This window comes from Mobula hypostoma, chromosome 19, assembly GCF_963921235.1.
Source record: "Mobula hypostoma chromosome 19, sMobHyp1.1, whole genome shotgun sequence".
Lineage (NCBI taxonomy): Eukaryota > Metazoa > Chordata > Chondrichthyes > Myliobatiformes > Myliobatidae > Mobula > Mobula hypostoma.
The window spans coordinates 34,171,794-34,185,606 of NC_086115.1; the positions used below are offsets into that span (position 1 = coordinate 34,171,794).

Below are 13,813 nucleotides of genomic sequence, written 5' to 3' on the forward strand. Positions count from 1 at the left end.
AGCGGAAGTTGGTCTTGTCTTGACAAAATCAAAAGAATATGAGCAACAAATCTTTAACAGCATGATTCCAAGCAGCTGAGTGTCATGTTGGAGTGTCTTGGAAGGGGGAATGACTGGAACGTGACAGTGGAGGGCCTTTGGGGATCGTTAATGAAATTTCAAAAAGATAATGCTTATAACAAAAAAAGATTAGAGTTTTCATTCATAATAATTAACAACCAAGGACAATGTATCTGGAAAACTCTAAACAAGCTTGGGTGTGCCTGATGGATCAAACGCATGAACATCAGCGAGTTAGACCTGCGGGAAGAATTTTAAAAGAAGACAGCTTTATAGAGCAGGTGTCAGAGTAGAGGGAACCAGAGTAGGAGGGCTTTGGCTAAATGGGATTTCAGCGATAACAGGTCGAGACGAGGTAAGTTACTTGTGAAGAAGAGGAATAGGAAGTATGTGCGAGGCCGGTGTTCTGTACCTGGTGTTAGATGTGGGATGTCCAGGAGACTCCCAGCCTCCCAGACGGCCATATCTGCACCAGGTGCATCGAGCTGCAGCTCCTTAGGGACCAGATTAGAGAATTGGAGATGCAGCTCGATGACCTTCATCAGGTCAGGAAAAGTGAGGAGGTGAAAGGTAGGAGCTATAGGAAGTAGTCATTCCAGGGCCTCAGGAGACTGATGTGAATAATGGTCAGGAGAGCAAAGGGAAAGAGTCAGATACTAGAGAGTACCCCTGTGGCTGTCCCCCTTAACAATAAGAATTCCTGGTTTGAGTACTGTTGGGAGGGAGGAAGGCGCCCTAACTGGCGGAAGCATCAGTGGCCGTGCCTCTGGCACAGAGTCTGGCCCTTTGGCTCAGAAGAGTAGGGAAAGGAAAAGGATAGTAGCAGTGATAGGGGACTCTACAGTTTGGGGTCAGACAAGTGATTCTGTGGACGCAGGAAAGAAACACGGATAGTAGTTTGCCTCCCAGGTGCCACAATCCAGGATGTTTCTGATAGCATCTACAATATCCTGAAGTGGGAAGGTGAACAGCCAGAGGTCATGGTACACATAGGTATCAATGACATAGGTAGGAAGAGGGAGGAGGTCCTGAAAACAGACTACAGAGAGTTACGAAAGATGCTGAGAGGCAGGATCACAAAAATAGTAACCTCAGGATTACTGCCCGTGTCACGCGACATTGAGTATAGGAATAGAGGGAGGTGGAGGATAAATGTCTAGCTGAGGGATTGGAGCAGGGGGCAGGGATTCAGATTTCTTGATCATTGGGATCTCTTTTAGGACAGGCGTGACCTGTACACAAAGGATGTACACAAAACCTGCACTTCAATCCAAGGGGACCAATATCCTGGCAGGGAGGTTTGCTAAGGCTACTGGGGAGATTTTAAAATAGAACTGCTGGGAGTGGGAACCAAACTGAAGAGACAGAGGAAGGGGCGTTTGGCTCACAAATAGAGAAAGCTTGGAAATAGTGCGAGAGGGAGAATAGGCAGGTGATAGAGAAGGGATACACTCAGACCGATGGTTTGAGATGTGTCTATTTTAATGCAAGGAGTATCATGAACAAAGCGGATGAGCTTAGAGCGTGGATCAGCACTTGGAGTTATGATATTGTGGCCATTACAGAGATTTGGATGGCTCAGGGGCAGGAATGGTTACTTTGAGTTCCAGGCTTTAGACCTTTCAGAAAGGACAGGGAGGGAGGCAAAAGAGGTGGGGATGTGGCACTGCTGATCAGAGACAGTGTCACAGCTGCAGAAAAGGAAGAAGTCATGGAGGGATTGTCTATTGAGTCTCTGTGGGTGGAAGTTAGAAACAGGAAGGGGTTAAAGCTCAAATTGGACCTTTTTATAGACCACCCAATAGTAACAGGGACATCAAGGAGCAGATAGGGAGACAGATTCCTGGAAAGGTGCAATAATGGAAACATAGAAAATAGGTGCAGGAGTAGGCCATTCGGCCCTTCGAGCCTGCACCGCCATTTATTATGATCATGGCTGATCATCCAACTCAGAACCCCGCCCCAGCCTTCCCTCCATACCCCCTGACCCCCGTAGCCACAAGGGCCATATCTAACTCCCTCTTAAATATAGCCAATGAACTGGCCTCAACAGTTTCCTGTGGCAGAGAATTCCACAGATTCACCACTCTCTGTGTGAAGAAGTTTTTCCTAATCTCGGTCCTAAAAGGCTTCCCCTCTATCCTCAAACTGTGACCCCTCGTTCTGGACTTCCCCAACATCGGGAACAATCTTCCTGCATCTAGCCTGTCCAATCCCTTTAGAATTTTATACGTTTCAATCAGATCCCCCCTCAATCTTCTAAATTCCAACAAGCCCAATTCATCCAGTCTTTCTTCATATGAAAGTCCCACCATCCCAGGAATCAATCTGGTGAACCTTCTTTGTACTCCCTCTATGGCAAAGATGTCTTTCCTCAGATTAGGGGACCAAAACTGCACACAATACTCCAGGTGTGGTCTCACCAAGGCCTTGTACAACTGCAGTAGTACCTCCCTGCTCCTGTACTCGAATCCTCTCGCTATAAATGCCAGCATACCATTCGCCTTTTTCACCACCTGCTGTACCTGCATGCCCACTTTCAATGACTGGTGTATAATGACACCCAGGTCTCGTTGCACCTCCCCTTTTCCTAATCGGCCACCATTCAGATAATAATCTGTTTTCCTATTTTTGCCACCAAAGTGGATAACTTCACATTTATCCACATTAAATTGCATCTGCCATGAGTTTGCCCACTCACCCAACCTATCCAAGTCACCCTGCATCCTCTTAGCATCCTCCTCACTGCTAACACTGCCACCCAGCTTTGTGTCATCCGCAAACTTGGAGATGCTGCATTTAATTCCCTCATCCAAGTCATTAATATATATTGTAAACAACTGGGGTCCCAGCACTGAGCCTTGCGGTACCCCACTAGTCACCGCCTGCCATTCTGAAAAGGTCCCGTTTATTCCCACTCTTTGCTTCCTGTCTGCTAACCAATTCTCCACCCACACCAATACCTTACCCCCAATACCGTGTGCTTTAAGTTTGCACACTAATCTCCTGTGTGGGACCTTGTCAACAATAACGGGGTTGTCATGATGGGGGATTTTAATTTCCTCAATATTGATTGTCATCTCCCTGGAGCAAGGGGTTTAGATGGGGTGGAGTTTGTTAGGTGTGTTCAGGAAGGTTTCTTGACACAATATGTAGATAAGCCTACAAGAGGAGAGGCTGTACTTGATCTGGTATGGGGAACTGAATCTGGTCAGGTGTCAGGTCTCTAGGTGGGAGAGCATTTTGAAGATAGTGATCACAATTCTATCTCCTTTACCAGATTATTGGGGAGGGATTGGAGCAGAAAAGTTAGGAAAGCGTTTAATTGGAGTAAGGGGAAAGATAAAGCTATCAGGCAGGAACTTGGAAGCATAAATTGGAAAAAGGTGCTCTCAGGGAAATGTACAGTAGAAATGTGGCAAATGTTCAGGGGATATTTGCGTAGAGTTCTGCATAGGTACGTTCCAATGAGACAGGGAAAGGATGGTAGGGTACTGGAACCATGGTGCATAAAGGATGTTGAAAAACGGGTCAAGAAGAAAAGAAAAACAGGATTAAGGAAAACCCCAAGGCATTGTCCAAATACGTGAAGAGCAAGAGGATAAGATGTGAGAGAATAACACCAATCAAGTGTGACAGTGGAAAAGTGTGTCTGGAACCGGAAGAGGAAGCAGAGGTACTTAATGAAAACTTTGCTTCAGTATTCACTATGGAAAAGGACCTTGGCGATTGTAGGGATGACTTGCAGCAGACTGAAAAGTTTGAGCATGTAAACATTAAGAAAGAGAATGTGCTGGAGCTTTTGGAAAGCATCAAGTTGGATAAGTCTCCAGGACCAGATGAGATATACCCCAAGCCATTGTGAGAGACGAGGGAGGAGTTTACTGAGCCTGTGGAAATGATCTTTTCATCATCAATGGGGAAGGGAGAGTTTCCGGAGATTGAAGGGTTGCAGATGTTATTTGGTTTTCAAGAGAGGGAGTAGAGATAGCCCAGGAAATTATAGACCAGTAAGTCTTACTTCAGTGGTTGGTAAGTTGATGGAGAAGATCCTGAGAGGCAGGATTTATGCATAGTCTGTTTAGGAATAGTCAGCATGGCTTTGTCAAAGGCAGGTCATGCCTTACGAGCGTGACTGAATTTTTTGAGGATGTGACTGAACACATAGATAATGGTAAAGCAGTAGATGCAGTGCATATGGATTTTTAAGGCTTATTGAGAAAGTAAGGAGGTGTGGGATCCAAGGGGACATTGCTGTGTGGATCCAGAACTGGCTTGCACACAGAAGGCAAAGAATGGTTGTAGATATGTCATATTTTGCATAGAGGTCGTTGACCAGTGGTGTGCCTCAGGGATCTGTTCTGATTTTTTCTGATCTCTTTGTGATTTTTATAAATTACCTAGATGATGAAGTGGAGGGCTGAGTTAGTAAAGTTACTGATGACACAGAAGTTGGGGGTGTTGTGGATAGTGTGGAGGGCTGTCAGACTCTACAGCAGGACATCGATAGGATGCAAAACTGAGCTGAGAAGTGTGAGGTGGTTCATTTTGGTAGGTCAACTATGATGGCAGAATATTGCATTAATGGTAAGACTCTTGGCATTGTGGAGGAGTCGAGGGATCTTAGAGTCTCAGTCCATAGGACACTCAAAGCTGCTGTGCAGGTTGACTGTACTTATTAAGAAGGCAAATGGTGTATTGGCCTTCGTCAACTGTGGGACTGAGTTTAAGAGCCGAGAGGGAATATCACAGCTGTATAAGACCCTGGTCAGACCTCACTTGGAATACTGTGTTCAGTTCTGGTCACATCACTACAGGAAGGATATGGAAACTGTAGAAAGGGTGCAAAGGAGATCTGCAAGGATGTTTCCTGGATTGGGGAGCATGCCTTATGAAAATATGTTGAATGAACTTGGCCTTTTCTCCTAGGAGCGACAGAGCAGGAGAGGTGTCCTGATAGAGGTGTATAAGATGATAAGAGGCACTGATCGTGCGGATACTCAGAAGCTTTTTCCCAGGGCTGAAATGGCTAACATGAACGGGCACAGTTGTAAGGTGTTTGGAAGTATTTACAGAGGAGATGTCAGGGCTAAGTTTTTTACGCAGAGAGTGCTGAGTGTGTGGAATGGGCTGCCGGCGATGATGGTGGAGGCGGATATGATAGGGTCTTTTAAGAAACTCCTGGGTAGGTACATGGAGCTTAGAAAAATAGAGAGCTATGGGTAACCCTAAGTTATTTTTAAAGTAAGTAAATGTACGCCACGGCATCATGGGCCGAAGGGCCTGTATTGTGCTATAGGCTTTCTATCTTTCTGTGTGCCAAAGGACTCATAATGGAACAAGAAGATGGACGGGTATAGGTCAAGGATGATGCCTTTGACCTGACCAACAGTGTTGCTATAGTGATAGCCAAAAGACATTCCTGTGATGTGCATGGGCTTGGTGCTGATAAGGTGATAATCCTGTAAATAGACTATGGAAATCAGATATGGCTATAGATTAAGTGAGCTATTGTCCCATAAAATATGCAGAGGTAGGGAAGAATGAGAAGGGAGATGCAGAAAGGAGAAAAAAGAGCATATGACCACCAGCTGGGGATCAGTCATCTGAAATTTCAAAGAGAGAAGGTGTCGTTTGCTATTAACTGTTCCTCAATCACCAAGGTAGCATGGTTCGCACAGCTGGGGCATCGGAGTTCAGAATTTCATTTGATGCTGTCTATAAGGAGTTTTTCTGTTCCTCCTTCTGGGGAGAAAAAAATCCCCCCCTTCCCTCTTCTTCTATTCCCCACTCTGGCCTCTTACCTCTTCTCTCCTCTCTATCACTTCCCCCTGGGACCCCACCTACTCCCTTTTCTCCTCTGGTCCACTCTCCTATCCGATCGGGTTCCTTTCTCTCCAGCCCTTTATTTTTCCTACCTTCCTGGATTCACTGACCACCTTCTAACTGTTCCCCCTTCCCTACCGCCACCTGTTCTTAAATCTGACATCTTTCCCCTTCCTTTTCAGACATGAAGAAGGGGGTAACACCTGTGTAGCACTGGTCTTATCACATGTGACAAGTCGCCACACTCCTTGAGAAAATCAAATTACACTCAGTGCCACTAGGCCATGAGAAGAATCCAGGTTTTGAAAGGAGGCAGTGAATAGAAGCCACACACTTTTGGAAATAAGGTTTTGTTTCTAAGACAAAAACAATATGTACAAAATATTTGCATGAGTAAGAACAACTCAAAATTCCAGCGTTTTGTTTAGGTTGCAAATCTTAGATGCCAAACCAAAACAAATTCCTTTTTAACTAAAATCAGTGAGATTCTATAATTACTTCAATCTCACAAACTAATTAGATAGACTGTTATTCCCTATTTACAGATTTACGGACTAAACTTTCCTTCTTAGTTATCCCTGGTTAGTTATAAAACCAAATATAATTCCTATTCTCAAGTTTATAGATAATTCCAGTTTTAGTTCCAGGCAGTATATCTACAAGTTTAAATTCAACTTCAAAAATGATTTATACACATTTTAACTCCTTTCATGATATCACAACTTTAAACAAAGTACATCTCAATCATTAACTTATTGAAGTCTTTGCAAAAATAATCAGTTCTTGCAGAAAATCAAATTCAGATTCTTTGAATGAAGATAAATTTATACATCCAACCCTTCTCCCTAACATGTTCATTCATCTCACTTTGATTCACCTTCCAAAAGTTATGCTTGAAACAATTTACAACAACCGGATAAACTATCAGTTGAAGGAAACTGGAGCACCCAACCACAATGCTGCAATGCTAGCCCTCAACACTCCTTGCAGGTAGGTAGGAGGTATGGGCATGTGGTAGATTTACACAGACCCAAGGGGACCAGGCTCCGTCAATGAGCTGAAGTGGTCGATTTGTCTGAAGAACCACCCAACATCATGCCTACAGCACTAAAATTGGCAAGGGTTCTGTATTTTGTCCACATTGACATTTGTCCATAAGAGACTCAGGGGGCAGGGCCTCTTATCAATTGCCTAAAATTTGAGTAACACGCAAAATGCCAGAGGAACTCAGCAGGCCAGGAAGCATCTATGGAAAAAAATACAGTTGTTGGCACGTGGCCAAATGGTTAAAGTGTTGGAGTAGTGATCTGAAGGTCGTGAGTTCGAGCCTCAGCTGAGACAGCGTGTTGTGTCCTTGACCAAGGCACTTAACCACACATTGTTCTTAACCACATATTGCTCCTGCAGGTTTATAGCCCAGAGGCGGCGATTGGTGCAGTATGGACAAGACAAGACAAGACAGTCGACATTTTGGGCCGAGTCCATTCAGCAAGACTGGATAAAAAATGGGGAATAGGTTTTAAATGTGGGGGGGAGGAAAGAGAGAAGCAAAAGGTGATAGGTGAAACGGGAATGCGAAGGGGTGAAGTGAAAAGCTGGGAAGTTGACTGGTGAAAGAGATATTGGGCTGGAGACGGGAATCTGATATGTGGGGTTAGAAGGCCATAGAAGAACGTAAAGGGGAGAGGAGTATCAGAGGGAGGTGATGGGCCAGCAAGGAGATACGATGAAGGAAGGAAAAAGGGGTGCGACCGGTGACGGAGAGGCTGGTGGGGGTGGGAGGCATTACCAGAAGTTTGAGAAATTGATGTCTATGCCATCAGGTTGGAGGCTACGCAGACGGAATATGAGGTGTTGTTCCTCCAACAATAGTGTGGCCTCATTGCGACAGAAGGAGAAGCCATTGATTGACAAATTGGAATGGGAATGGGAAGTGGAATTAAAATGGGTGGCTGATGGGAGATTCTGCTTCTTCTGGCAGGTTTGGTGGAAAGGTCTCCCAATCTACGTCAGGCCTCACCGATAAGCAGAACAACACAGTGGGACCACTGGACACGGTATATGACCCCCATAGACTCACAGGTGAAGTGTCGCTCACCTGGAAGGACTGTTTGGGGCTCTAAATGGTAGTGAGGGAGGAGATGTAGGGGCATGTTCCGCTTGCAAGGATAAATGCCAGAAGGGAAATCAGTGGTGAGGGATGAATGAACAAGGAGTCGTGTAGGGTGCGATCCCTGTGGAAAGCAGAAAGTGGGGGTGAAGGAAAGATCTGCTTGGTGGTGGGATCCCATAGGAGATGTCAGACATTCCTTAGAATTATGTGCTGGGTGTGGAGGCTGGTCAGACGGTAGGTGAGGACAAGAGGAACCCTATCCTGGTAGTGTGGCGTAAGGATGGCATAAGAGCAGAGATGCGTGAAATGGAAGAGATGTGGTTGAAGGCAGCATTGATGGCAGTGGAAGGGAAGCCACTTTCTTTGAAAAAGGAGGACATCTCCTTCATTCGAGAATGAAAAGCCTCAGCCTGAGAGCAGATGCAGCGGAGAAGGAGGAATTGAGAGAAGGGGTGACGTCTTTACAGGTAATAGGGTGGGAAGAGTTGTAGTCCAGCTAGCTGTGAGAATCCGTGGGTTTATCATAGACATCAGTAGACAAGCTGTCTCCAGAGATAGGGACAGTGAGATTGAGAAAGGGAAAGGAGGTATCAGATTTATACTAAGCGTCAGTAGATAAGCCGTCTCAAATTTGGATGGTTTGACTCTACATTGGGGATTGCATGATCCAATTTCTAAGTAAACTAGAAAAAATTGTTGCAAGCAACACACATCAAAGTTGCTGGTGAACGCAGCAGGCCAAGCAGCATCTATAGGAAGAGGCGCAGTCGACGTTTCAGGCCGAGACCCTTGTTGCAAGCAAAGGATAAGACCTGGGACTAGAATTAGGCTATTTGGCCCATTGAGCCTGCATCACTATTCGATCATGGCTGATTCAATATCCCTCTCATCCCATTCTCCTGCCTTCTGCCCATAATATTTGACACCTTTACCAATTACGTACCTATCAAACCCCACTTTATATATACGCAATGACTTGGCCTCCATAGCCATCTGTGATGCTGCCTGTCAGAATGCTCTCTACAGTACATCTATACAAGTATTGAGGGTATTTGTTGACTTGTCGATTCTCTCAAACTCTTAATGAAGTATAGTTGCTGTCTTGGCTTCTTTATAACTGCATCAATATGTTGGGACCAGGTTAGGTCCACAGAGATCTAGACACCCAGGAACTTGGAGCTGCTCATTCTCTGCACTTCAGATCCCTCTATGAGGATTGGTTGTGTTCCTTCGTCTCATTCTTCCTGAAGTCCATAATCAGCTCTTTCATCTCACTGATGTTGAGTGCAAGGTTGTTGCTATGACACCACTCCACTAGTTGGCATATCTCCTCCATCTGAGATTCTACCAACAATGCTTGTATCATCAGCAAATTCACAGATGCTATTTGAGCTATGCTTAGCTACACAGTCATGGGTATAGAGAGAATAGAGCAGTGGGCTAAGCACACACGCCTGAGGTGCACCAGGGTTGATCATTAGTGAGGAAGAGATATTCTTACCAATCCGCACAGATTGTGGTCTTCCGGTTAGGAAGATGAGGATCCATTTGCAGAGGGAAGTAAGAGAGGGAAAAGGGAATTGGAAATGGAGAAGGAGGTGTCGGGGGAGTGTTGGGGGGCAGCACCAGAAATTTGAGAAATTGATGTTCACATCATCAGATTGGAGGCTACCCAAACGGAATATCAGGTGACCCTTATCACGACAGTGGAGAAGGGAATGGATGACCATATGGGAAATGGAACTGAAGTGGCTGGCCACTGGGAGATCCCGCTTGTTCTGGCAGACAGAGCGTAGGTGCTCGGCAAAACGGTCTCCCAATCTATGCCGGGACTCACCGATGTACACGAGGCTGCACTGGGAGCACCAAACACAGTAAACGACCTCAACAGACATTCAGGTGAAGTGTCGGCTCACCTGGAAAAACCGTTTAGGCCCCAGAATGGTAGTGAGTGAGGAGGTGTACGGGCAGGTGTAACACCTGTTCCGCTTGCAAGGGTAAGTTCCAGAAGGGAGATCAGTGGGGACGGACGAATAGACAAGGGAGTAGCATAAGGAATAAACCCTATGCAAAACAGAAGGTGGGGAGAGGGAAAGATGTGCAAGCTGGCAGGAACTGTTGGAGGTGGCAAAAGTTTCGAAGAGTTATGTGTTGGACACGAAGGCTGGTGGGCTGGTAGGAGAGGACAAGAGGAACCCTATCTCTGGTAGGGTGGCAGCTCTTTCTAAGAGCAGACGTGCTGCATGACCTCACAAACAAGTCTCTGGATCCGGACAGTTCTGCATCAGCACACACTGTAGTCCCTGGTCCCCAAAGGCAACAAAATTCAACTGTACTGTGCCATTATGCGTGCATTCAGTGTAATGTTATGAGTAGAATTATTTGAGGACAAATATGATTTATTCTGGGTTAAATCTATTTCATCTCATAACCTTGAAAAATATTGTGCTATGCAATGGAATTTCTTGGTATATGAACGATAGAGGCAAGCCATTTTTTTTTCAGAACTGCTGTTTGTCACACATTAACTACATTCTTGAGATCACTGTAGGCCCGACTGCACTGTGTTAAGTTACTGTGGACTGCCTCTGCCACCGCACTACACTGTCCTCTAGGGGCCGCTACACTACCCTCTGGGGTGCTGGGGTGTGTGCGGTTTAATGTAGTACAATCTTGTTTACCCATTTCAGATTTCAACTTGGAGACCTGCAAGGCTGTATCCAAGAAACCAGGGGCCCTTGCTGGCTCTGAGAACATCACTGATACAAATATCTCTGTCTTCCTTCCACAGAACTCTGGGAAGCGGAAAAGCAGGGAAACACAAATAGTCAAAACACAGTCTGAGATGACTGCCAGGAATGAAGAGTGAGCAGATAAAAGATCAGCCAATCAGGTCTGGTCTGATGGGCGAAGTTGTTTATTACTGTTGCTATCCCAGCCGTCCTTTGTTATTGGATACTGAGAGCTCTGCATCAGCCTCCATTGTTGTTTCAGTGGCATCATTTCTTGGAAAAATCTGGTTTTCTTTCTAGGATACGTTTCTATTCACCATCAGGAAATTGCTGTCAATCTGTTAGAGCAGGAAATCAGAACATAGGACACACTTCTCCATCGACTCAACATTAAAAGTCCATCTGAAGCTGTGAAAGAAATTCAAAGAACATTATTTGAAATGAACATAATGAGCTACAGAACACTGTAAATTCTCCTGTATTGAAATTTTATTTCTTAACCATTGCATGGAAGCTTGATTACGGAAGTATGTCGAATGCATTGCTGTAACTGTATTTGGTGCTCAGTGTTGGTATTGTGCATTCATAGACACATCATTAAAGGCAGATCAGGCTGCTTGTTTCGATGGTAAAGCAGAGTTATTATTTCAGGCCAATAAGCTTTCATTGCAAGAAATCATCTCCCAGTTTAACAGATTACAGCTCAGTCACTTGTTTCAACAACTTTAGACAAATAAACATATCCAGTGCATTTTGTTGTTATTTAGACTTCTAGTATCTGCAACACTTTCTGAAATATTCTAGATGCTTAGCAGTACCAAGGCTGGTGAGAGTAAGACGTCAGACAATCTCAGTGTCAAACAGACAAAAATAGGCCTTTGGCCCATCATTGAGTTGCTGCCATGTGATTGGCTGATCGGATATTTGCATTAACGAGCAGGTGTACAGGTGTACATAATAAAGTGTAGAACTGGATGTATAGGTAATAATGTAAATATAAAATAAAAGTAACTTCCATTTGGGATTGATATATGTACAAAATGAAATTTGTTCACGTGTTGTTTAAAGTTTGGAGGACACAATAGTTCACAGCTTTGTTACAAGTAATGATGTGAAGAAAAATGATCATGTATGAAGTGATGAATTTCATGAATTTGATTCACTTACAGTAACACACAAAGAGATTTGTTGAAAGAGAAGCTTGATCAGCTTCAGTGTCACTTCACGTGGGACCCTCAGAAGGAAACCATTGACTTGGAAGATGTGATGTACAGATTGCAAGATGCTATAAATCTCAGTGTGAAATACCAAGCCACGTGTCACAACCAACTCGCTTCCATAAATTGTCTGCAGGGAAATAATATAGAGGCCATTCAGAACTTAAATGAAACCCTCGCCATCCCACATTTCACCAGAAAGCAAAGTTGTTCGATCAATGCAAGTATCACTTTGGAAAGGCATTTGAGCACCGTCCAATATCAGCTATTAAACCACAACTGGATTTTGCAGTTATATGTGTAAGAAATGGACAGTATTTCAAAGCGAAGGAGGTATACAGTAATCTTTTGAAATAAGATGATATTCATCCAGTAGTTTTTTCCTACTAACTTTTCAATAAAGCATAAATTTGTAAATATACTTTCTTTACAATATACGCAGTGTACGATCCGTTATTGCTTGCCGATGGTGAAATGCATGGGGACAGTATTTACACAGTATTCGCTCAGATTGGGGTGCGGGTGGTCGATACATCCTGGCTCTCCCAGTCTGCTGGGACCCAATTCCTAGATGTCCGGAGTTGGGGAAAGGTGGTTTTCTCACCACTGAATACATTGGCTTGTTAGTGAGGGGCTAACCTGCCGTGTTTCTGGAGATGTCCGCTCAAACGGGATTTCATTTATTTCAAGATACAGTGCAGAACAGGTCAGGTCCTTCCAGGAAATGAGCCCCACTGCCCAGCAAACAGTTATTTAACACAGGCCAAATCACAGGGCCATTTAAAATGAACAATTAACTCACGAACTGTGCGTCTTTGGACAGTGGGAGAAAACTGGAGGAACAGAAGGAAACTCAGAGAGAACATACAAACCCCTTACAGATGGTGAAGAATTGAATTCCAAACTCCGAACGGCCCGAGCTGTAATAGTGTCGCACAAACCGTGTCGGTACCATAGCAACCATTTATGAAAGTGTGATTTTGAAATAGTAACTTTGTTATTATCATTCCCACGCCTTGTGCTTCATTGAAGATTACTCACTCCAGTATTTAGAAACAAAAGTGGGTTTCAGGGATTTAAGTCTAAAGGAACCAACTCTGAAAATCATGATGGGTCTTCTAATGAGATTCCTTCACTGCAGATGTCACGAAGGTTGGTGGTGTTACGGATAGCGCAGAAGTGAAAGGCACTTACTGACCATTCAGGACACAAGAGGATGAATGTATACTTGTTTGAGAGAAGGTAGAGTGTTTGTAAGTGTGTTTGTGTTCTTTCAGACTAAGTTTGAATCTTTGATGTAACACACTTCTATACAACAGGCATCGTCGGTTCAGTGGCACAAAAGTGGAAGATTGCAGAGTACATACCATGTGCCTTTAAGTATGTACTGTTTAACTTTTATCCATCCCTCATATTTGGAATGAGTTTGGAGATTTTTGAGGGAGAGGTTAATCCCAGGTTGGGATTGCACATATTGAAGTCAGACAATGACAGTTTGAGAATCCTGATGGCACGAGCCAGACCATAACACTGGTTACCACCATTCACAACTCCTTCATCACGGGCAATAGCAGAGCATTTTGGATGCACTGACCTCACATAAAATTGTTTGTAGGAATTCAGAATATTCTTGCACAAGCTCGAGAAATGATTGTCAGCAGACCTTTCCACCAAAGGCATCTCTATATGATGCCTGCTGTACCTTGTTTTGTCGAATAAAGAAACTGCTTTGTATCTATCAGTAATTTTCTCTGGTGATCTCATTCACACAATAACACCCCGGCGCTACATAGGCCAGCCTATCTGCGGGTCTCCTGACTCTTTGAGGCCTCCTTATCCCACCATCTACGTCTTCAGTTTCAGAC

At 44.3% G+C, this 13,813-nt stretch overlaps 1 long non-coding RNA gene across 1 annotated transcript in view; it reads right to left on the bottom strand.

The window, feature by feature from the left end:
• Window positions 1–10,900: 10,900 nt before the first annotated feature.
• The window catches only part of LOC134358948 (uncharacterized), a 38,841-nt gene continuing 35,928 nt past the window's right edge, over window positions 10,901–13,813 (bottom strand). Inside the window, exon 3 of the long non-coding RNA XR_010020980.1 lies at window positions 10,901–11,139. This is a non-coding gene — a long non-coding RNA (uncharacterized LOC134358948). The remainder of the gene's footprint in view (window positions 11,140–13,813) is intronic.